Raw genomic sequence first — 22,728 nt, 5'->3', positions numbered from 1 at the left:
AAATACAAACTTGGAGACATTCTGCAAAAGCATTGGCCAGTATTCATCAAAAATGCTGTGGCCTTGAGAAATAAAGCCTCAGGGAATTATGGAGGGGACAAAAGAGACACAAGACATGAATGCAATGTGTGATCGTGGACTGGATTCTGCACCAGAAAAGGACACACTGATTTAGTAACAGGGCCTTGGAAAATGCTGGTATTAGGGAAAGCTGAGTGAAGGCTATGTGAGAATTCATGCCATATTTGCAAGTTTTGTATATTATGATAAATGTTTTATGTTTTGCAACTTTTGTAAATAACATTATTGCAAAATAGTTTTAAATTTTCAGAAGAGAAAGCAGAAATAGTCATGACCTGACTTCCTCACTACTCTTATGGCACAAACCAAAATATTTTGTAAATTATATCTATTTATTTATTTGTGTTATACATGGAAATAAGAGGACACCTTAGGGATTAAATCCAGGACAAGAATCTTAAGGCCCTGAGACATCTCACTGACCCCAGATCAGACCTCGAACACAGACTCCATGCTGTGCAAACTCCAGCGTAGACAGTCCCCGCCCATCCCTGTAACCTGCCTTTCTCCTTCTGAGTTGTAACCACTTTCCTTGTTCACAGAACTGCATATCTCCCCCGAAAGCATTTGCTCATAACTATTTTGTTGATGTCAATGCCTGTGGTAGACAGAGCTCCACAGGGTGGGCAAGCAAAGCCATACAACATACCTTCCATGTTGATCAGTATGAAACAGGCCTTCAGTGACATCTGTTGAATAACACCTGACTAAATAGGGTGCTACAAACCCCATCATTCCTAAAATTCAAACAAAAGAGGGCACTTTCGATCCTCCAAGTCACAGGGGCATCTTTATTTTTTTTACTGAGGACAGAGTCTCACTCTGTAACCCAGGTTGGCCTTAAACTTGCAATACTCCTACACTGGCCTTTATACTGGGATTCTAGGTGAGTGCTATAATGCCTGACGTTGCTGGATTTTTTGTTTGTTTGTTTGTTTGTTGTTTTTTTAATGATACACCCATTTCACACTGGGACTTGTCATGTGGAGGTAACCAGGTGGTCCCAGTGGTCATCTTGGAAGTCAGTCTTGGTATGAAAATGTGTAGACGTTGTCTCAACCTAGGTTACTGAGTTGTGGGGGAAAGTCCTAACCAGCAATGTTAACAGCAACTTTGTAGGCCCGTGCTTAGCGTTGTGGGAGGCAGCAGGGTGCAGTTCGAGTGGACAAAGTCGTATATTGAGCATTCTAATGAGAAAGGCCCATGCGTTAAAGCCTTAACTCCCAGCCTGGTGCTATCAGGAAGATGTGAGCTCCTAGTGGAAGGGGTTGAACCCACTGGGAAGCTGCCCTGGAAGTTGGCTGGGGACCCACACCCCATTCTTGCTCTGCCATTCTTGCTCTGTATTGCTCCCTGGTCACAAGAGGGGCAGTTCTGATCCACTGCATGTTCCCTATCATTACCATCCAGCCCCCCATCAAAAGCCTGAGGAAAAAATAACTCAATTGCTGGAGTCTTTAAAACTGTTATCTAGGAAAAAAACCTTTTCTCTTTATAAATTGACTCTTCTGGTTACTTGTTACAGCAGCCATTTTGTAGACTAGGAAACTAAGAAATAAAGAAATTAAAGAGACTATTTCCCCCAACCAAGAGGCAACCAACAAGCTACTTGGCCTTGAGCACTGTCTTTTCAACAAACCCCTTAAAACTGTGTCTTTCCCATCATCTTCTGAACAAGAAACGTCGTCCAACTCAATGTGGGTGGTTCAGTAGGAAAGGCCTCTTGAAAGTCACTCCTGTGGTCACTCGGCTCTGATGATCTGTAACGTCAGGACAGGAGTGTGCATTTGACAGGGTGTGGCAATGCCACCTCCATTCTCGAGCGTAGCTGATGAGACTAGGTGGAAGAATGTGGGACAAGATTAGGCCTTGGCCAGCTTAGGACGGGTGGACAGCACCTGAGAGTGGCCCTCGGCTATACGGGCGTCCTGGGCCTATTGCCCTCTGGATCCAGTTCATGAGGCTTGGGGCTTGTTCAGGAAGAAGAAGCCTCCTAACCTCTCTCTGTCCTGCTGTCTTCCAGCTGGAACTCTCTAGTCGTGAGCCCTCAAATAGCTCATGAAAGCCTACAGTCTAGGAGAAGGGTCGGCGAGCATTCTACCCACTGATGCATGATGTCCCCAGATGTCCAAACTGGTGTTTAATTAAACCAGTGAAGATGAACAGGGTGAAGTCAACAATTCTAAGTGTATTTACAATGTTAAGTAGCCTCTCAGAGAACAATAGGATAAACCGGTGGTGGTAATGCAATGCCTTTAATACCAGCCTTCAGAGGCAGAGACAGGAGGACCAAGGCCAGCCTGGTCTACAGAGGGAGTTCCAGGACAGTCTCCATAGAGAACCAGCACTCAGAGGCAGAGATAGGAGGATCTTGAGTTCGAGGTCAGCCTGGTCTACAGAGTTCCAGGATAGGCTCCAAAGCTACAGAGAAACCCTGTCTCGAAAAAACAAAAAACAAACAAACCAAAAAAAAAAAAGGACTTGGCAGGGAAGTCAGTGCTGGAGCAAACCTTGAACAGGCTTTTCCAGACCCTGACCTAAGGCTTACTGAAATTCCCTGCCCCCATGTTGAACTCCAGCCCCTTCTCCCTCACTGTCATTGCCTAACTCAGTCACCCACTATCAGCCACCTCCTGGCACCCTGATAACCAGGCCGAGGCAGGTCCTAAAGATAAGAAGGCCTTGTCTGGATAGACAACTCCTGGAGGGAGAGCGTGGGGACTGGCACGTACCTCACTGAGGCTCTGTCAACTTCCCACCCCCTCCCCGTGTAATCTCCCATTTCACAGATGCCCTTTTCCTGTTGTGCCTGCTCCTCACTGTTTGAAATAAACTCTCCCACATGCGGAGTCACCTTTGGCCTCTGAAATCTAACATTCTGTATGCAACTTTCATTTTCTATATGTGTCTTTCATTTCCTGCATGTGTCTTTCATTTTGACATAATCACCGCTGTGTTTAGTCTCCTTCGCGTTGAAAAACTGACAGCGGTCAAACTGGATATGACGTGTACAGTCTATAATTTCAGCCTCTTAAGAAGCAGAGGCAAGAGGGTGACAAGTTCAAGGCCTTTCTGTGAACAGAGTGAGTGCAAGGTCAACCTGAATGACTTAGTGAGACTCTATCTCAAAATAAAAAGTTAAAGCCCAGTGATTGTGTACACACCTTTAATCCCAGCACCCAGGAGGCAGAGGCAGGCAGATCTCTGTGAGAGTTCAAGGCCAACCTGGTCTTTAGAGAGAGTTCCAGAACAGGACACCAGGGCTACATAGTGAAACCGTATCTCAAAAAAACAAAAATAAATAAATAAAAATTTTTTAAAATTAAAAAGGATTGAAGATGAGGCTCAGTAGCAATGTACTTGCCTGCCATGTGTGAGGCCCTGGGTCTGTAACACACACACACACACACACACACACACACACACACACACACACACCAATCAAACCAAGCACAAGAAAAAAATTAAAATCTTCCTTAGCATTGGAGCACTAGATCTCCCCTCAATGAGAGAAACACATTGCACCTGTTCTGCCCAGGTGAGTACCCACTAGCTACACGGAGCTACAGAGACCTAGAATGTGCTAGTTCAGTTTGCTAGGGACCAAACGTTTAACTTTGCTTCATTTTAACTAATCAAAATTAAAGTTGTTGAGATTTATTTGTGTATGTGTGTGTGTGTGCGCACACGAGCACACGAGCGCATGTGTATATGCATGTGTGATATGTGCACATGAGAACAGGTGACCACAAAAGACAGAAAAGGGAATCAGAGCCCCTGAATCTGGAGTTGCACACGATTGTGAGCACCTTGATATGGGTTCTGGGCCCTCACTAGTGTCCTCTGCAAGAGCAAACAGTGCTCTTACCCCCAGCACCTAAAGCAGGGCTTTCACGTGGATGTGTATACGACCCTGAGCTCTGGTCAGTTTGCTGTGCTCTGCCTGAAAATACTTGGTGAGCACCACTTACTTGCCCCTCTTAAGACTGACATTTGTACCCTAAGAGCCCCCAAACTGAATTTACAGGTCACTAATGGTGCCCACTCTGGCGAATTCAGTAGACCTCCTGTGCTCTGTTGTGCTCTGGGTTTATTGTTTGTCTTTTCTCTCAGTAGTCTTTGGAAGAATTGGCAACCTCCTTGCCAGCTTGTCCTCTTGGACCCCAGAAAGAAGTGCCCACATGTTCTCCATTAAGTACATCAAGTTGGTGCCAGCTCTGGGGCTTGGTTCCCAACAGTCTTTCTGTGGGAATTCTCTTTCTCTGCATATGTATGTATGTATATATACGTATATATATATACACACATATATATATATATATATACATACATACATACACACAGGCAGACAGACAGACAGACAGATAGATAGAATTTCTTTATTGAGTCTTTGGGAATTTCACATCCTGTACCCCAATTCCACTCACCTTTTATTCCTCCATATCTGATACTCAACCTTGCAGCATCCTCCCAAAAGAAAAAAATTAAGATCAAAACAAAACAAACAACCCCAAAAGAAAAACCTTCTTCACTCTTCCATCTTTCCCACCTCCCAACACCTCTTCATTTGTCCTGGTGGCATTGGGGGCCTCAGTGTGTCACATAGTGTCCCCTTTCGTCCAGTTAGCCTTACTTGGGAATGTTTATTGCAATGAGTCATTGGTCTGGTTCAAGGTCTCTGATTTCTGGTTCACCCTCGTCACTGGGTCCTCACCAAAACCCCTCTCCGATGTACTAAGGCTGCCCAGAGTCATGGAGATCCTGCAAGCAACATTCTACAGGACCAGTCCTTTCACAGGCTCCAGAAGGACACACATGGGGTAGTCATTAGGGTGGGCCAACCCGAGGCCCTGGATGTGGGCCTCTGTGGAAGTTGAGCTTGTCAGTCTGAGAAACTGGGGCACCCCACTCAGGCAAGGGGTAGAGATAGCTCTTCTACATTCATGCATGCAATGTATGTATGCAATGCCTACATACATTCAGGGCCAGTTCTTCCATGTCTGTGGTGGGGCATATGGCCACAGGAGCCGGCCCTCCCATGAGGGTCAGGGCCAGCTCTCTTGATGCAGTGCCCAGTGAGGGGCAGGGCCAGCAAAGGGTAGGGCCGGCTCAGCATGGCCCTCTGATTTAATCACATATGATTCCTGTGACCCCCTATGGTAACATGGCCCATAGACATCAACACAGACCCTGGTTTCAGTAGGACCACAGCTTCAGTAGGACCACGGACCCTAACACGACCCTCAGTTACAGCTCTGGCCCGGATATCACCATGGCACCAGGTAGCAGCCCAGGCTACTCAGACCTGTATGGCTCCTGCTACAGCATGGCCCTTGGGTACCAACATGGTCTCAGGTGACTGACCAGACATCAGGCATCCACATGGCCCTCAATGACAACAGGAGCCACCAATGTCAATTCAGACCCTGGCTGCTGTAGGGCTACAGACCCAGACTTGGCCCTCAGCTTAACTCAGGCCTGGACAACACCACGGCCCTGGGTTGCAACACAGGCCACTCAGATCTGTATGGCCCCAGCAGCAGCATGGTCCTCAGACTCCAACAAGGTAGGAGGTTTCTGTCCAGACCCTGGGTTTCTGGGCAACATGGGCCATGGACATTAACACAGACCCTGACTGCGATAGAACCTTGGACTCAGACATCGTCTTTGACAGCAGCCTGGATCCATCATTATTCTGGCCCCAGGTGACTGAGCAGGTCCCTCAGTATCCAGATCAGTATCCATAGCTGCAGCGTGGCTCTTGAACACCAGCATGACCCCAGGTGGTGGGCCAGACCCCAGACATCCTCACAGCCCTTGGTGGAAATAGGAGCCTAGGGTGTCAACCTCAGACCATGGCTGCAATAGAACTACAGACCCAGACGTGACCCTTGGCAGCAGCCCAGGCCGGGATGTCACCATGGCCCTGGGTGACAGGCAGGCCTCCCACATCAGCCTGCTCCTCATCCCTTCCCTTTTTCAACCCTGCCTCTTTCTACAGCACAAGAACCATTCTGCTTCTCTCTCTCCCATTTCTCCAGCACACATTAGCTCATCATAATGGCATCCACCCATCCCAGACTACAAGAAGCCAGATAGGCCTATGGATGTCCTCCTTGCCTGCCCATGCCTTGAGAACCCAGGTTATCTTGTGGGTGGCTTCCGCCAACCTGAGCAGAACGGCATTTCCCTGTCTTTTTATAGCTAACTCATTACTACTCTTCAAGTTTCTGGTTAAATTTCAAACCTCCAGAAGTAAAACCAAAAGTCTTTGCTGGGTGTTGAATCTGAGGCAGCATCAGCCTTTGCTTTCTCGCTGCATCAGCCTCTGCTTCTCTACACGGTGCTCACCACAATCTTACCTCTCCTTATTTACCAATTCGGTTGTCTTATTTACTTCCTCTTTCTATAAACTAAACATAAATACTATGAAAACAAAGACTTCGTACGCCTTGCAGAAGAATTCTTGGCACGTGACAAGTCTTCCCAAGTGTTTGTCTGATGACTAGGCGAAAGTGTGCTCTGGGAGAGCCGGAAGAGGCTGTGCCAACAGTGGAAATACTACAGACACGTGAGATGCAACTGAAACATTTCCAGTGGGGGATGGAAATTAAGAAATAACTAATAATCTCAGACAAACAGTTTCAGTGGAGAAGATAGTTTTGTTTTTTTTTAACTGTTTTTATTGAGCTTTATATTAACCTATGCTCCCCTCCAGTTCTACCCTCTCCCATGATCCCCATGCTCATAATTTACTCAGGAGATTTTGTCTTTTTCTACTACCCATGTAGATTAGATCTATGTATGTCTCTCTTAGGGTCCTCTTTGTTGTCTAGGTTCTCTGGGACTGTGAGTTGTAGGCTGGTTTTCTTTGCCTTATGTATAAAAGCCACTTATGAGTGAGTATATATGATATTTGTCTTTCTGGGTCTGGGTTACCTCATTCAATATGATGTTTTCTAGATCCATCCATTTGCCTGCAAATTCCAAGATGTCATTATTTTTTCCACTGTGTAGTACTCCATTGTGTAAATGTACCATATTTTCCTTATCCATTCTTATGTTGAGGGGCATTTAGGTTGTTTCCAGGTTCTGGCTATGACAGACAATGCTGCTATGAACACAGTTGAGCATATGTCCTTGTGAGCATCCTTTGGATATATACCCAAAAGTGGTATTACTACTAGGTCTTGAAGAAGGTTGTTTTCTAATTTTCTGAGAAATCACCACACTGATATCCAAAGGGGCTGTACCAGTTTGTACTCCTATCAACAATGCAGGGGTGTTCCCTTTTCCCCACAACCTCTCCAGCATAAGTTGTCATCAGTGTTTTTTATCTTGGCCCATTCTTACAGGTGTAAGAAGGAATCTCAGAGTTGTTTTGATTTGCATTTCTCTGATGGCTAAGGATGTTGAGAATTTCCTTAAGTGTCTTTCAACCATTTTAGATTCAACTGTTGAGAGTTCTCTGTTTAGGTCTGTACCCCGTTTTTTTTTTAATTGAATTATTTGTTCTTTTGAGGACCAATTTCTTGAGTTTTTTGTATATTTTGGAGATCAGACCTCTGTCTGATGTGGGGTTGGTGATGATCTTTCCCCATTCTGTAGGCTGCCGCTTTGTCTTGTTGACTGTGTCCTTTGCTTTACAGAAGCTTCTCAGTTTCAAAAGGTCCCATTTATTAATTCTTTGTCTCAGTGTCTGTGCTGCTGGGGTTATATTTAGGAAGTAGTTCCCTGTGCCAATGCATTCAAGTGTACTTCCCACTTTCTTTCCTATGAGGTTCAGTGTGATTGGTTTTATGTTGAGGTCTTTAGTTCATTTGGACTTTAGTTATACACATGGTGATAGATATGGGTCTATTTTCATTCTTCTATATGTTTATATCCAGTTATGCCAGCACTATTTGTTGAATATGCTTTTTTTTCCATTTTATATTTTTTGTTCTTTGTTAAAGATCAGGTGATCATAGGTTTATGGATTGATGTCCAGGTCTTCAATTCGGTTCCATTGGTCCTGTTGTCTGTTTTTATGCCAATACCAGGCTGTTTTCAGTACTGTAGCTCTGTAGTAGAGTTTGAAGTCAGGGATTGTGATGCCTCCAGAACTTCCTTTATTGTACAGGATTGTTTTGGCCATCCTGCGTTTTTTGCTTTTCCATATGAAGTTGAGTATTGTTCTTTTGAGGTCTATGAAGAATTTTGCTGGAGTTTTTATGGGCATTGCATTGAATCTGTAGATTGCTTTTGGTAGGATTTCTATTTTTACTATGTTAATTCTACCTACCCACAAGCATAGGAGGTCTTTCCACTTTCTGGTGTCTTCTTCAATTTATTTTTTCAAAGATTTAAAGTTCGTGTCATACAAGTCTTCCACTCTTTTGGTTAGAGTTACTCCGAGATATTTTTTGCTATTTGTAGCTATTGTTAAGGGTGATGTTTCTCTGATTTCTTTCTCCGCCCATTTATCATCTGTATAAAGGAGGGCTACTGATTTTTTTTTTTTTGAGTTAATCTTGTATTCCGGTACATTACTGAAGGTGTTTATGAGTTGTAGAAGTTCCTTGGTAGAACTTTTGTAAACTATCATATCATCAGCAAATAGTGAGAGTTTGACTTCTTCTTTTCCAATTTGTATCCCCTCGATCTCCTTTTGTTGTCTTATTGCTCTAGCTAGGACCTCAAGAACTATATTGAATAGATATGGAGAGAGTGGACAACCTTGTCTTGTTCCTGATTTCAATGGGATCGCTGGGAGTTTCTCTCCATTTAGTTTCATGGTAGCTGTTGACTTGCTGTATATTGCCTTTATATTGTTTAGGTATGTCCTTTGGATTGGTTTGGTTTTTTTGAGGCCAGGTGTTGCTATGTAGCCCTGATAAGTCTAGAGTTCACAGTCCTCTCCACCTTGGTTCCCAAGCACTCGCGTGGCACTTGGGCTTCACCAGTCCCAGCTCAGTGGAGAGGTGAGCGTGAGCCATTAACTTAAGCATGTTGCAAAATCAGTGAGCATAGCATTAAGTTCAGCTAGAAAGAGAGGGAGAAAGTCAGGGAAATGGACAATTCTTAACCGAGTGTCTTGGAAGCTTTCTATCCTTTGCTTTAAGAAAACAAATAGACTTGATTTTCATTGTGTGCTAGAAGGAAAGAGTCAGTAAAAGGAAAAAAATATAGAAATATGGGGGGAAACCATGATGAGAAGGAGGCTCTTGAATGAAAGCAGAGGAAACATAATCTAGTAAACAAGAATGGGTTCTTGGGAAAGGTCAACTCCTTCTCCAGGTCTGGAAGAAAGAGCCCATGGACAGACCTGAAAGAAAAAGGAACACAGTCAGGAAAGAGTAGGGATTGAAAGCAACTTCCTTCTAACAGGTTGCTTTTTCCTTTTTCAGTGTGAAAGGCCCCGTGTGACCTACTGAAAGTGAGGACACTGGGGACACAGTGAAGGCCTTGATGAGAAGTCAGGTATGACGACAGGTCTGTCAGCTAAGCTACTCTGAAGGTTGAGACAGGAGGATCATGAGTTCAAGTCCCACCTGGGCTACAGAATGAATTTAACATGAGTTTGGGCAACTTAGTGAGACCTTGTCTCAAAATAAATAAACAAACAGATGGAAAGAAAGAAAGGAGAGAGAGGGGGGGGGAAGAGGAAGGAATGAGGGAGGGAGGAAGGCAGGCAGGCAGGCTCAGTGGTAGAGTATTTGCTTAGCCTATGCAAGGCCCTAAGTTTAATTCTTGGTAACACACACATGCACATATATTCACACACACATACACACACACACACAGTGTGTGTATGTGTGTGTGTGTGTGTGTGAGAGAGAGAGAGAGAGAGAGATGCCTCAGTAGATAGCCTCTTGCTGCCAAGCCAGAGTTCTATCCCCAGAACTCACAAGGAAGAGCCAGTCCCCATGAGTTGTCCCTCTGACTGTCTCTGACTCAACTAAATAACAAATTTATAAATTAAGCACAATATAAAGAGCTTGATAAGAGAGAAGGCTTAGAAGAGTCATGGTGAATAGGAATGAGAAATATTTAGTTTGGAACAATGACAAAAACAAGAGCACGGAGACAGTAAGGGTGGCCTTTGCATTCTTCAAGGCAAGGGCAATCATTACCCTGTAGAGGTAGCAAGCTGTGTGTCTCTCAGCTGCTCTGAAGGAGGCCCCTCACTCACCGTTCCACAGTTACCATAGCAAATCATCACAAGACAAGGGCTCGAAACAACTGTCAGATTTTCTAGATCCTTAAGTGAAATTTCTGCTTTCTTTGTGTCTTTCCAGAGTGTGCAAGATCCTCCGGCCTCCTGTCCATGACTAAAGAAAAGGTGTGTGAAAACACTTGAAAAGCAGCCAGGCGTGGTATAGGGTTTACACGGTTGAGAAGACTCACTTCGGAAATGGCCCGGAATGTGGCACATAAGCCCCCACTCCCTCTGTCATTCCAGATGTGGGAAGCTGGGAAGCTGGGAAGCTTCCTGGGCAGAAGGGGAAAGGGGCTGTACCGCACACTAAGGCTGGATTATAGTTTCATGTCTGGTGGCAATCGATCTGAGCAGGAGTCTGCTTTGGAGTCCTTTGAGTGACGCAGGGTGGTGGTCCTGTCTGGTAGAACCAACGTCACTCTAGGTCCCATAGGCCAAGTGTAAACACTTCTCACCCAGGAGTTCAATTCTCCAACAGGAGAACCAAGGATTACAGAGAGGAAGGCTGGTGACTAACTAGGCTCAGAACTCTCTCCCACTCCTTAGAGCAGGCACCAGCCTTGCAACCTGGAGGACCCCTGCTGAGTACACTAGAGTGGAGGCAGACTTGTTGAAGGGGTCAAAAGCTACACATCACTCGCAGTCTCCAGAGACAGCCTTGGGGTTAGCTCTTCTGTTGCTCCTTCTTTGTCCTGGCTTAATCTGTCCTCCACACAGGTCTTTCGAACATCGTCCTTGGGGAAGGTGTGGCAAGAATCAGCACACAGCAAACATTTGAAGAACTGGGTGTACTGCATTCTGGTTACAAGGGCAAAGACGGGCAGTCCCGGGTGAAGTTTGGCCGTCAGCGAGCATTCCGCATTCCGCTGTGGGACAGCAAGTCCCAGTGGGCGCTCACCTGAGGGGTGAAGCCTAGAGGTCAGGAGGGGCTGATAGGAGGAGAGTGAGCAAGCGCGAATGATACTGAAGTCCACTTTGAAGGGAAAAGTCCTCGGCCTGAAGAGTAAATGGAAAAAATAGAACAGGCTTCACTTTAGGAGAAAGAAAAGTTCTTCAAGTCCTCACCCATGGATGAATGCATCAAATCACATCAGCCTGTCCCAGGGTCTCTGCTCACCTGATAGCCGGATTCCGATCAAGTCTGAGGCTACAAACCAAAGGAGAGGCTCTGGTAGGACTCCTACATCTGGACAGAGTCCCAGCAGGGAAGTGACAATGGCCTAACATTCTGCTCGGGCAACAGAGACCCTTTGAGAGGAAGCTCAGCAGACAGACCCTTCCTCTCTACAGATAAGGATTATCCTAAGGCCAACAAAGCCAGGAGGAATGACAAGCAAAGGGCCCTGTCCTCTCACAGAATGGGCTTTCTACCATGGGGCGCTACCTGGACTCTGAACTCTTACCTGCTCCTGCTAGTCTCTTTGATAAGGCTTCACATTACTCAGAGGTTTTTATCTGACTGCATGAAGAGCAGCTTGAGCCACATGAGGGCAAGGAATGAATAAGGGCGGACATCAGCACTGGGAAGGCTATTCCACACACGTTATACTCCATACACATACCACACCGTGTCCACACACATTATTCCACACCATAGCCCGCATGCACGTGCACACACACACACACACACACACACACACACACACACACACACACTACACATGAACCATTCACCACACATACACTACACAAACCAGACACACATGTATACACACCACATGCACATACACTCCCCTACACACAAACACACCTGCACGAAGGCCTTTCCTAGGTGAGTCCCTGAGCCAGCATTCTAAACTCCCCTTTTTCTCTGAACAACATTTCCTTAGTGGCTGTTTTTAAGGCTCACAACCTTCCCGAGCAAAAAGGTAGGAGGGATGCAAGAAGATGGCCGTGATAAATGCAGAAACTGGGGTGAGAAGGCGTTCATGCAGGACTGTAGAGGAAGCAGATCAAGGATTCTGAGAGGGTTCTTGGGCCAGTGCTGCTGAATGTCCTGGTCCCTGAGGGCACTGGAGTTCCCATTCCAAGGCTGACATCAACCTCTAGCCTACACACACACACCACAAATGGGGTTATCTAAGAACACGGAAATGTTACTTCCTCGGCCCATTGGTTGTCACCACCAGCTGCTTGCTGCTCTAGCACCTTTTGGTGCACAGCTTTCCTCCTTCCAGGAAACAGAAGCACCAGAAGACAGCCAGAAGCCATGCTGGCAGCCGAGGGAAGAAGAGGATCAATGAGATACAAACACTGGAAAAGGGAGATGTTTCAGCGACAAGCAAGGATTCTTGGCATTCTCCTTCTTGGGCAAGGAGAGAAGAGGATAAAGAATGGTCTCAAAGGGCCGGATCAGAGGTAGCTGCTGCTTTCAGAACATGTGAGGAAGGGAACAGCTTCCTGACTCCAATTCCAAGGAACTGTAGGCAAGGAGAGAGGCCATGGCAAATTTCTCTTGGGAGAATAGAGTCTGATGAAGAGGGGGTAGGAGTGTGTAGATTGGACTAACTGGCATGCCCAACCTAGAGAGAAGATGAGGCTGTACATTTTCTAAGAGGAATGGCCTCATCAAAACCCAAGAATGCCAGCAGCCCACTTTGGCCAGTTTCATAGGCTGCTGACCACAACTAAACCAGTCATGCAGATTCACAGTGGTCCAAGTCTGGGAGGCATATGGAGAGAAAGACCTCAGGCCAGCAAGATGAGCAGTCCTGGTTCCTCATCCAGCATACCTTGAGGATCCGGTCACCCCATGCCTTGCCTCTGCTATCTTGTTCTTGGGGGATCTCTGCTTTCTGAAATTAGGGTCCAGGCCAGGTGGTAGATGCTCTACTCACATCACCAAATGTTCAGATGAACCAATGCTGGCATTATTTCCAGAGAATTTTTACAGAAAATTATAAGAAATACAAACTTTCCAAGCAAGAAAGTGCAAGATCCGTGAAGCAGAAGTCTTCCGAGCCCAGATTCCGAGCCCACATTGTCACAGACTGATTTGAGTGTCAGGAGTCCTGGTCATCATTAATTGGGGATTATTAGCTAATAACTAATTAGAAAGGTCACAGTCAGAAGGAGGAGTGGGTGACGACAGGCATGAGAGCAGAGAGGCGGCTCAGCAAGTGTGTTCATCAAATCCCGAGTAAGCAAGGGCCGCCCGTCCTCTGACGCTGAGTCAATCAGGATCAAGTTGCCTGCACCATTCTGCTGTTGGACAGCAGCATTTCCTCTGGCCCAGCTTCTCCTCTGTCATCAAACAAGCCTGGTCAGTCTCCCTGGGGTCTGGGAGACAGGGAAGATGGCATTTCAGACGGATTTTACTCTTCAGATGGGAAAGTGAAAACGGCTCCCATCCAAGAGACTGATGCAAAGACCCAAAGTGATCCATCCAGGCTCAGAGCCCAGCTCAGCAGCTGGCACCCAGCCAGGCTCTCCTGCTGCCCTCACTGCGTCTACCGGGACTTAGCTTTGGAGTCAGCACTCCACGTGGCTCCAAGCTGGACACTCCTTCCATGCGTGACCCTTCATTGTCACTGACCTCATTGGTAATTAGTTCAAGCAGCACTACCTCAGCCTACCACGCTGTCTCCAGAGTCAGGCCCCAGAGATAGACACGCTCATCTGAGTTCCAAAGCCTTTCTAGACTCAAAACTACCACTCAGCTGCAGTCTCCTGCTGTGCACCCCACTGCCCTGCTGCTGTACTCTCCTGCTGTGCACCCCACTGCTGCTGCTGCTGTAGTCTCCTGCTGTGCACCCAGCTGCCCTCTGCTGCAGTATCCCGCTAACTGCGTACCTCGCCCAGTGGACTTTATAACCTAAGGAAAGCTGACAGGACTTGGATGCAAAGTGTGAGCGTTAGTGGGAATTCCTGTCTAGGAAAATGACTGTGAACAAATTGCTCCACCTCTCTGAACTCCAGTTTCATTTTGTGCTAAACTGGGAGAATATTTTCTTAAGATTTGTTTATTTATTTATATGCATGGATGTTTTGCCTGCAGGCATATCTGTGTGAAAGGACCAGATCCTCTGGAACTGGAGTTACAGGCAGTTGTGGGCTGCTGTATGGATGCTGGAAATTGAACCCAGGTCCTCTGGAAGAGTAGCCAGTGCTCTTAACCCCCGTGCTATCTCTCCAGCCCCATCAGGGACAATAGTGCACGGCATCCGTTGTTGTTGAGATCAAATGAGGTGACTTTTAGACAGCACCTACAGAGCAGGCCACAAAGACACTGCTCTTTCGCTCCATCTTGCCTTCCCTTCTCTGCCACGCCTACCTTTCCTCCTGTGCTGTTTCTGGCAATTTCCCCTCCCCCAACAGCACTCCTGGACTGTTCCCTCCGGAAGTTCCCCTTGTGCCAGCCAGCTCCAGGGGTGGCAACTCTTGCATGGATCCCCATTGCCAAGTCCCGTGGCCATCTCTGTCTGTCATGCGGGGCCCTCCAGCTTGCCCTGTCCTTCAAATTCCCCTACCTGTTCTTCAGAACACACAAGTGGTGTCTGTGTGTCTACACATGTATCAATTCTTTAATGATTTCACACTTTGTGTTTTGGGCATCTGTATCCCCCTCCTCTAACTCCTCCCAGAACCACCCCCTTCCCTACCTGCTCAACATGGTGGTGAGGGGTCTCTTCCTGCTGACTTATTCTTCTCCACAATCCAGTCATCTCATTCTTGGGGTGCTCTTTCCTATCTCTCTAACCTGAGGCTTCCCTCCTTGCTCTAGAGATCTCTCTGCTCAGAGATTTCCAGTTTCACTTACTGGTCATGTCAACTTTTGTAGCATGATCCACGCCTTCATGTTGTTTATTGTGCCATTGTCTTCCTATTATCCACTTTCCCAAGGGTCCTTGAAGGCAAACCAAAGCCTCTTATTTCCTTGAGTTCCCTCGTGGGGCAGGAGGACTGGGAGGGCGTTGGTGGAGGCATGTTTACTGCCTCTGAGAGCCATTCTCTCCGCCCCAGATCCAGGGTGGCAGTGGATCTGTCACCATTAAACAATTTGTAACACGCTGCTCACAGACCCCATTTAAATGCTCTGTAGCCAGACCTCCCGAAAGAGTCAGAGCCATTTGTGCTGGGGACTCTGAATTAGGTCTGAACTCACACCTCCAGACCTGGAACCAATCCCTCATTCTAGCATCTCCTGTGAGCTGGAGAATGTCATATTTCTCAGCTAGAAAGAAATCGTTCAGCTTCATCAGAAGAATGCTCTGTCCTTTGAGTAAACATTCACTGAACACATACTATGTGCCAAGCCAGTGCTTTCCAAATGTATGAGTTTAACTGAGCCTTCCAAATCTCAATGTAAGGAGTGGGTTGTGGTACAGAGGCAGAAAGAGTGTAAGAGCCAGAGATGGTGGATGACTATGACCAGATGCAACAGGGAAGATGCACATGGGATCTCATGAGCTGTGAACACATATACAGGACCTGTACAGGCTAAGCCAGACGAAATCCTAAATAGAGGGGAGAAGGGATCCCTGGCTAAAGAGTTATTGGTCATTGACAGCTGCCAAGAGAGGGAGAGCTAGTCTTTCTTTAAGGGTGTAGTAGCTGGCAGGTCAAACCCACTTCACTGGGTGGCCACACACTCAGGAGTATACAGGCAGCACTAACTGAACTCAAAGGCTTAAAAAAATGATGACATCAAGTTGAGCAGGTAGGGAAAGGGGTGGATCTGGGAGGAGTTAGAGGAGTGCGCTACATATGACCAAAAACCAAAGTGTGAAGTGCCCAAAGAATTTATACATGTGTACACACACACACACACACACACACACACACACACACACACACGACAACTTAAAATGCTGAACTCGCATGAAGTATATGGAAATTAAATTAACTAATTAAGAGTTTCTGTGAAGGTATAGCATATTGGACACATAGAGGTACCTGGTAAGTGTCTGATGAATCTGAGCCCCGGATTCACACACACACAGCAGGAGAGAAGCTACAATGAGAAGTGAGCTTTGGTCCCTCGTGAAGCAGTCGCTTTAGCCCACTGTGAGATTGCCGTCAAATAAACAGCAGCTGCCTCATACACTTATGACAAATACAGAGAAGGCACAGTGTGGAGCATGGGGCACGCACGTTAAGGACCTAAAGTGGAATACGGTGTGTGAGTAGAGAGCTCTGAAAGAAGATGCTGGGGTCATACTGGAATAATGCAAATGAGAACAGAGTGTAGGAAGGAGTTGAGGTAGGAAAGCCCCACTAGGCCGTGGCAGTGGAGGTAGAAGAGCTCCTCTGGGCTGTGGGAGCGGCAGGTGCAAAGGTCTGAGGCAAGGCAACCCAGGGTCCTTGCCAAGAACTTGAGCTGGCTTGCCTAGCAGTCAGAAAATGGAGCAGAGTGCGGCTGCCTGTCGCCTCGTTGGTCATGCCTAGAATTTGGATATGATATACAGCGTGGGCTGATGGCCAGAGAAGTGTCACGGTCAGACGTGAGATTTTAGAGGCTTACTTTGGCTGCTGGGTAAAGAATGGCCCAAAGAGCAAGGGCTGACTCCATAGAAGAGAACGGGTTGAAAACAGGGGTCTAAACCACGCCCACTAAGCCTCTGCGTTCATGGGCCTGAGGAGCTCAGAGGAGCTGAGCATCAATCCTCCTGGCACACTGTGCTGCCTCACCGCCTCCTGTCTGCCCCCTGGCTTCCTTCCAGTGGGGCAGCTACTCGGGGAGGGGTAGAAAAATGCAATGTCCACCCTATTTTGAAGTTACTGGTTGAACTGGTTTGGACCTGTCTCCCCACTGTCCTCAGGTTGCAAAGGCCCATCCCACCTAACTCCGAGTGACCTCACCACATTCCTGTGCCCACACTCACCCTCAGGAGGTTAGGGGCCCACCTCTACCCTCCCTGCCCAGACAGTTGGCAGCAGCCGAGCCACCACTTACATAACACAGTCCAGGGCATGGTTCCATTCCCCTGTCAGGGCTGGGCGGCTTCTGGAGGAGGGGCTAATAGGTAGGTCTCCATTCCAGATGTGGAAATAAAAAGCAGTTTCCAGTTCTACTGGCCTGTACATCAAGACCCTTGAGCATGTCCACAGCGCGGACACCAGAGTCAGATGAGTCCCCAACACTCGGTGCTCAGCGTTCTCTTCCGCTGAGGGACTGGAATGACTCTTTGCTTGGGGAAAGGAACTTTACTGTAGACGAGACCCACAGCCTCTCCGGCTGTTTTCTTCTTTGCTTGGGGAAAGGAACTTTACTGTAGACGAGACCCACAGCCTCTCCGGCTGTTTTCTTCGAATGTGGGATGAGGAGATGAGAGGGAAGGGATGAAGCGGCCAATCTGAGAAAAGGGAAAACACAAGACCAACTGGGAGACGTCTCAGTGACAATGTCAACGGTGACAACAGCTCCATGTACTAATAATTCTGTCCATTGGCATGTGATTCATTTATGGCATCAAAGGACTCCTAGACAAGATCTCAGAACATAGTGCACACAGCTTGGGTTCCCCACTGATGATTTATCCTCCTGTCCCCAACCCTAAGGCAGTCAGGGACAGGCAGAGGCTCAGTTCTTAGTTATGTTGCCTAGAATGAGGACATTGCAGGCTCCGGCGGGCCACACCACCCTCTTTCCGCTGAGACATGCACACTCTAAAGCGCCGTGTGACTGGAGCCGCAGGTATTTCTGAAGGAAGTGGGAGGAGGTACTCGTCACCTCAGAAATGACAGTCACGGCAGCCCAAACAGGATTAAAACTGACATCTAAAATTAAAATTCTTGGAAGGATTTGGTGCCCAGAAAGCAGACAAAAAAAGGGGCCAAGGCCAGTCAGAAGACTGGGTAGATACATACACCCTCAGGTTGCTGTGTTTTGTGGTGATGTTTATTCTTTTATTATGGTCATTGCCTGTGTATCTGCAATGCATGTGTGGTATGCACATGCGCTCCTGCCAAGGCGTGTGTGTCGAGGCCGGAGAACAATTTTCAGGAGTCACTTTTCCCTTCTACTTTGCTTGTATTGTGGTATATACTCCAGGCTCGTTGGCCCGTGAACGTCTGCCTAGCGTCTGCCCAGTCCCCCTGTTTCTGCTTCCTGTCTCTCCGTGAGAAAGCAGGAATTACAGATGTGCGCCAATCATGAAGGTTGCAGAGACTGAGGTCAGGCCACCGTGCTTGGATGGCAAGCACTTATGCCTGCTTAAGTCGTCTCATTTGCTCTGTTTTCTTTTGTTGTATTTATTTGTTTAAGACAGAATTTCAAACTCATGCCACGGCCCTCAGAGCACTGGAATTATGGGATTCTTTCATCATTCTGGCTTCTGCCAAAGTTTGCATTAAGGTGTTCCACATATTTAGAAAGTCAAATTTAGCCAGGCAGTGGTGGTGGGCGCCTTTAATTGCAGCACTTAGGAGGCAGAGGCAGCCGGATCTCTGTGAGTTTGAGGCCAGCCTGGTCTACAGAGTGAGTTCCAGGTCAGGTGCCAAAGCTACACAAAAGAATCTTGCCTTGGAAAACCAGAAAAAGAGGTCAAATTTAAGGCAAAGAAATGAATCTGTAAGAATTCACATATATATGTGATAGCCAAACAGCAGAGGCCACCAGGCACACATGTAGCCCGACAAATTAGATTAATTGATTGACTCCATGCAATGAGGAAGGGTGTCCCAGAAGAATGAACAACGGGGCTCAGTAGGAGATGCCTCTTGGGGAAAGTTGGGGATCCTGCTTTGGGATTGTAAGGGGCATCTCAGAGTAGTCAGGGTCACTGCTGAAATGGTTGGGGTTTGGGGACAGCGTCAGGACAGGTGGAAATTAAGGACTGGATGCTGTCATGGCCAAGCAGATCAACAGTTGTTCTCCCCTCTAAGACACCCATCACTGGAATAAAGTTGGCCCAGGGGTGTTGTGCAGAGCCAGAACAACCCAAGACTTTCTTAGAGGCCCTGAAGAAAGGACAAAGGGAACTTCAGTTCTGTGTCCTTGTCCAAGAGCGGACTAGGCAAAGTCAGTCTAGGACTAGAACCAGTGCCTCAAAGGAGTCAAGGTTACAGTACCTGGGGACCTGACTCTTCCCCCTGAGCTGTGTATGCCAGGCTTAAGGTGGCTGTATCTAAGGCACTCCCTGTTCCTTTTGCCTACATTGTCTGACTTAACTCTCTCCTGACCTTAGCTATCTCTACCCTGCAAATAATATAAGATTCTGTAATTCTTAATAAATCTGTCTGACAGAAAATGGATGGGCCTAGAAAAAAAACATCTTGAGTGAGATAACCCAGATCCAGAAAGACAAATATAATATGTACTCACCCATAAGTAGCTTTTAAACAAAAAGCAAACAAAAAAAACTCCACAAAACAAAACAGCCTACAGTTCAAACCTCAGAGAACTAGACAACAAAGAGGACCCTAAGAGAAACATATATGGACCTACACAGAAAGGAGAAAAAGACAAGATCTCCTGAGTAAATTAGGAGCATGGGGGTCACAGGAGAGGGTAGAAGAGAAGAGGGGCGGAAGGGAGGGAAGCAGAGAAAAATGTATAGCTCAATAAAAACAATAAAAAATGACAACTAACTGGCATTGAGAACATCCCAGACTATAAAGTTGTTCAGCAGCAGGACAAAGCAGGATTTGGCCACCCAAATTTGGAGTAGAGGCCACGGCTAGAATACTAACTCTTCTACCTTTAACATGGTTAACTAGTAAGCCTGTTTGGGTTGAGCAGTGGCCCCTAAGTAAAGAAAAACTGCAGGCATCTGAGCAGTATGTAAAGGATCAGTGAGATGCTAAACATTCCAAGGAAGCTACCAGTCCTCGGAAGTCTACTGTGTTTGTAATAAAAAATAAATCTGGGAAAGGGAGACCATTAATTGAGTTAAGAGTTGAAAATAAAGTGATTCAACCTAAAAAAGATAGATAGATGACAGATAGATGGATAGATAAGTAGATAGATAGATAGATTGATTGATAGATAGATAGACAGACAGACAGATAGATGAATAAATGAATAAGTAAACAAACAAACAAATAGAATAACCCTGTTTGGCACAGGCATAAGAAAAAGCTCGTGAAGACCCAAGCATTTATCTTCTATCTTCTCTGTCTTTCTTGCCCCCAGCACCTCCCCATCAGGACCCTGAAGAACCCCATGAAGACCCCATCTCCCCATGAAGAACAGCCTGCTGGAGAAGTTACTTGGAAAGCGGGCTTCACACCACCCACAGCAGTTGTCTAACTGCGGGGAAGCATTTTCCACTTTGTGGCTGCGCCTGTCCTCCCAGCTGAGGAAGCTGCTTCACTGAGCTCTCCAGTCCGGTGCGGGTGTCACTCCCTTTTATCCTCTTACCCTCTCACCTACCTCCGCTTTTCACAGGACCTGCAGGGTGACTCTGTGGAGCTCCTGGGTTCAGGCTGGCTGACGTCACATCCTGGTTCTGCTGCTTCCTTGTCTCTGAGATCTGGGGCAAGCTGTTTACCACCTCTGTCTCTCGGTTTCCTCATCTACAAAACAAGAAGACATAAGAGTACTTGGGTCAAAAGGTTGTTGTGAAAATATAAAAAATGGTCCACGCAAAGTTCTAGACTAGTATCTAACCCTAAGTCGGCATTCAGTAAACATTATAAGTTTTGCTATCATATTTATTTGAAAAGTAGCCCAACCTATCACTTAAAGCGACAGACTTACTAACCGTATTTCCTCCTCCACCTAAATGATCTTTCTAAACCATAATAAAGAACTAAAATATATCCGCTCAAGGGTCAGGGAGATGGTTCAGCGGAGAGAATCAGCTCCTAAAAACTGTCCTCTGCCTTCCACATGCAATTCTATGGCTTGTGAGTATGCACTTACACACACACACACACACACACACACACACACACACACACACGATGATAGACAGACATATACACATGTCTCACAATTTTAAAAACCTAATAGAAGGTCTGGGTATGTCAGTGGCAGAGAACATACCTAGCATGGGGGGGTGGGGGAGAGAGAGAGAGAGAGAGAGAGAGGCTATGACAATCTCTTCTTTGTGACTCTCAGTAACCCACCCTGATGACATCCTTACATCTTTCACTCTTGCTAAAGTAACCACGGTCTCAAACTGTGCTAATTATCCCCTGGCTATTTGTTTTGTTTCAAAACAAGATTTCTCTGTGTAGCCCTGGCTGTCCTGGAACTCACTCTGTGGACCAGGCTGGCCTCGAACTTACAGAGATTTCCCTGCCTCTAGTCCCAACACTTGGGAGGCAGACTCAGGCAGATCCCTTGATTTTTTTTATACCTATTATTATAAACAACCCTCAGATGATTTTTAAATGTTTTCTTCATAAAAATGAAGTAATTTTGTATGTTTTCCAGTGCCACTTTTTATGATCCTGTATTAACTATATAAGGTAATATGTTCCATTCTGACATTTCCCTATGTATATAATGTACTTTGATCTTCTATTACCTTTCCCGATAGTCCAGCCTCTCTTTTACTTTCATAAATCCCCTCACACACAGAGATGATTCACATGAACAGAGACACACAATACTTGTCTTGGGGAGACTGCTTATGTCACTAAACGTAATGCACCAGATCCAACTCGTTTGCTTATTTGCTTGCGTGTGTGAAGAAGAGCTCTCGGGTAGGCCTGACTGGCATGGAATTCACTACGGAACCTAAGCAGCATCATTTGCACACACTTTGTAGCCTAGATCACATTCATGATCCTCCTGCATCAGCCTCCTGAGTGCTAGAATCACATGTCACACCACCATGACCAGCTCCAAATACCTTCCTGCAAACAGCGTAACATCACGATTCTTTTAGGACAGACTAAACTATTTTTACCACATTTTCTTTATTCATCGATGATGGGCAGCTGAGCTGATTCTACAGCGTGACTATTGTCACCAATGCTATGGTGGATGTGACTGTGAGGCATTTCTATGGTCAACTGACTGGTATTCCCTCAGGTTTGTGCTCAGTAGGGCAGCTGGATCCTATGGCAGAACTGTAGACTCATAGAACTGTAGACCCATATTTTTATATGGTACGGCAGCCAGGCTCCAAAGTCATAGTTAGTGTCTGAAGTGGTCATGTAACCTTTTAGACAGGTTGTCGCTAGCCTAACAAAAGGTCAGGATGTTGTTTTGCTCATTTCCCTATATTGGAGGATGCCTAGATAGAAATGCTAATTCAAACTTACGTGACTGAGCTAGCATACTGACCAAAAAACCTGACAGCAAGCACAGGTAGATGTGGACGTGACTAAAAGCCATTCACTTGGTTGCCTAGGAAACAAAATACTAATAGATTTTCCCCTCAGTTTAAGTTTCGATATATAAGGCTGTTTAAAATAAACAAAAAAATTCTTCAGGATGTAAACTCAAAATTTCATTAGGGATCACTAAAAATCTCCCTCCCGATAAAGCCATGTGAGTTGTTTCTTTATTCCCACACTGGCCCAAAGAGAGATAGTTTATGTTGGGGTCT

General features: G+C 46.3%; 2 long non-coding RNA genes across 2 annotated transcripts; one reads left to right on the top strand and one right to left on the bottom strand.

Moving 5' to 3' along the window:
* Positions 1 to 6,327: 6,327 nt before the first annotated feature.
* Positions 6,328 to 11,131, top strand: LOC148122141 (uncharacterized). Its single transcript, XR_015737936.1, has 4 exons — positions 6,328 to 6,652; positions 9,471 to 9,543; positions 10,362 to 10,405; positions 11,000 to 11,131. It is a non-coding gene; the product is annotated as an uncharacterized LOC148122141 (long non-coding RNA).
* LOC146894995 (uncharacterized) lies at positions 6,742 to 20,779 on the bottom strand. Its single transcript, XR_015737935.1, has 3 exons — positions 20,598 to 20,779; positions 17,178 to 17,577; positions 6,742 to 11,278 (listed from the first exon to the last, which is right to left on the bottom strand). It is a non-coding gene; the product is annotated as an uncharacterized LOC146894995 (long non-coding RNA).
* Positions 20,780 to 22,728: the final 1,949 nt, after the last annotated feature.

The sequence above is a fragment of the Myodes glareolus genome, chromosome 5 (genome assembly GCF_982192425.1).
Source record: "Myodes glareolus chromosome 5, mMyoGla1.1, whole genome shotgun sequence".
NCBI classification, from domain to species: Eukaryota; Metazoa; Chordata; class Mammalia; order Rodentia; family Cricetidae; genus Myodes; species Myodes glareolus.
Note: the sequence above shows the minus strand (reverse complement) of the source record. Positions and strands in the feature narration are given on the sequence as shown.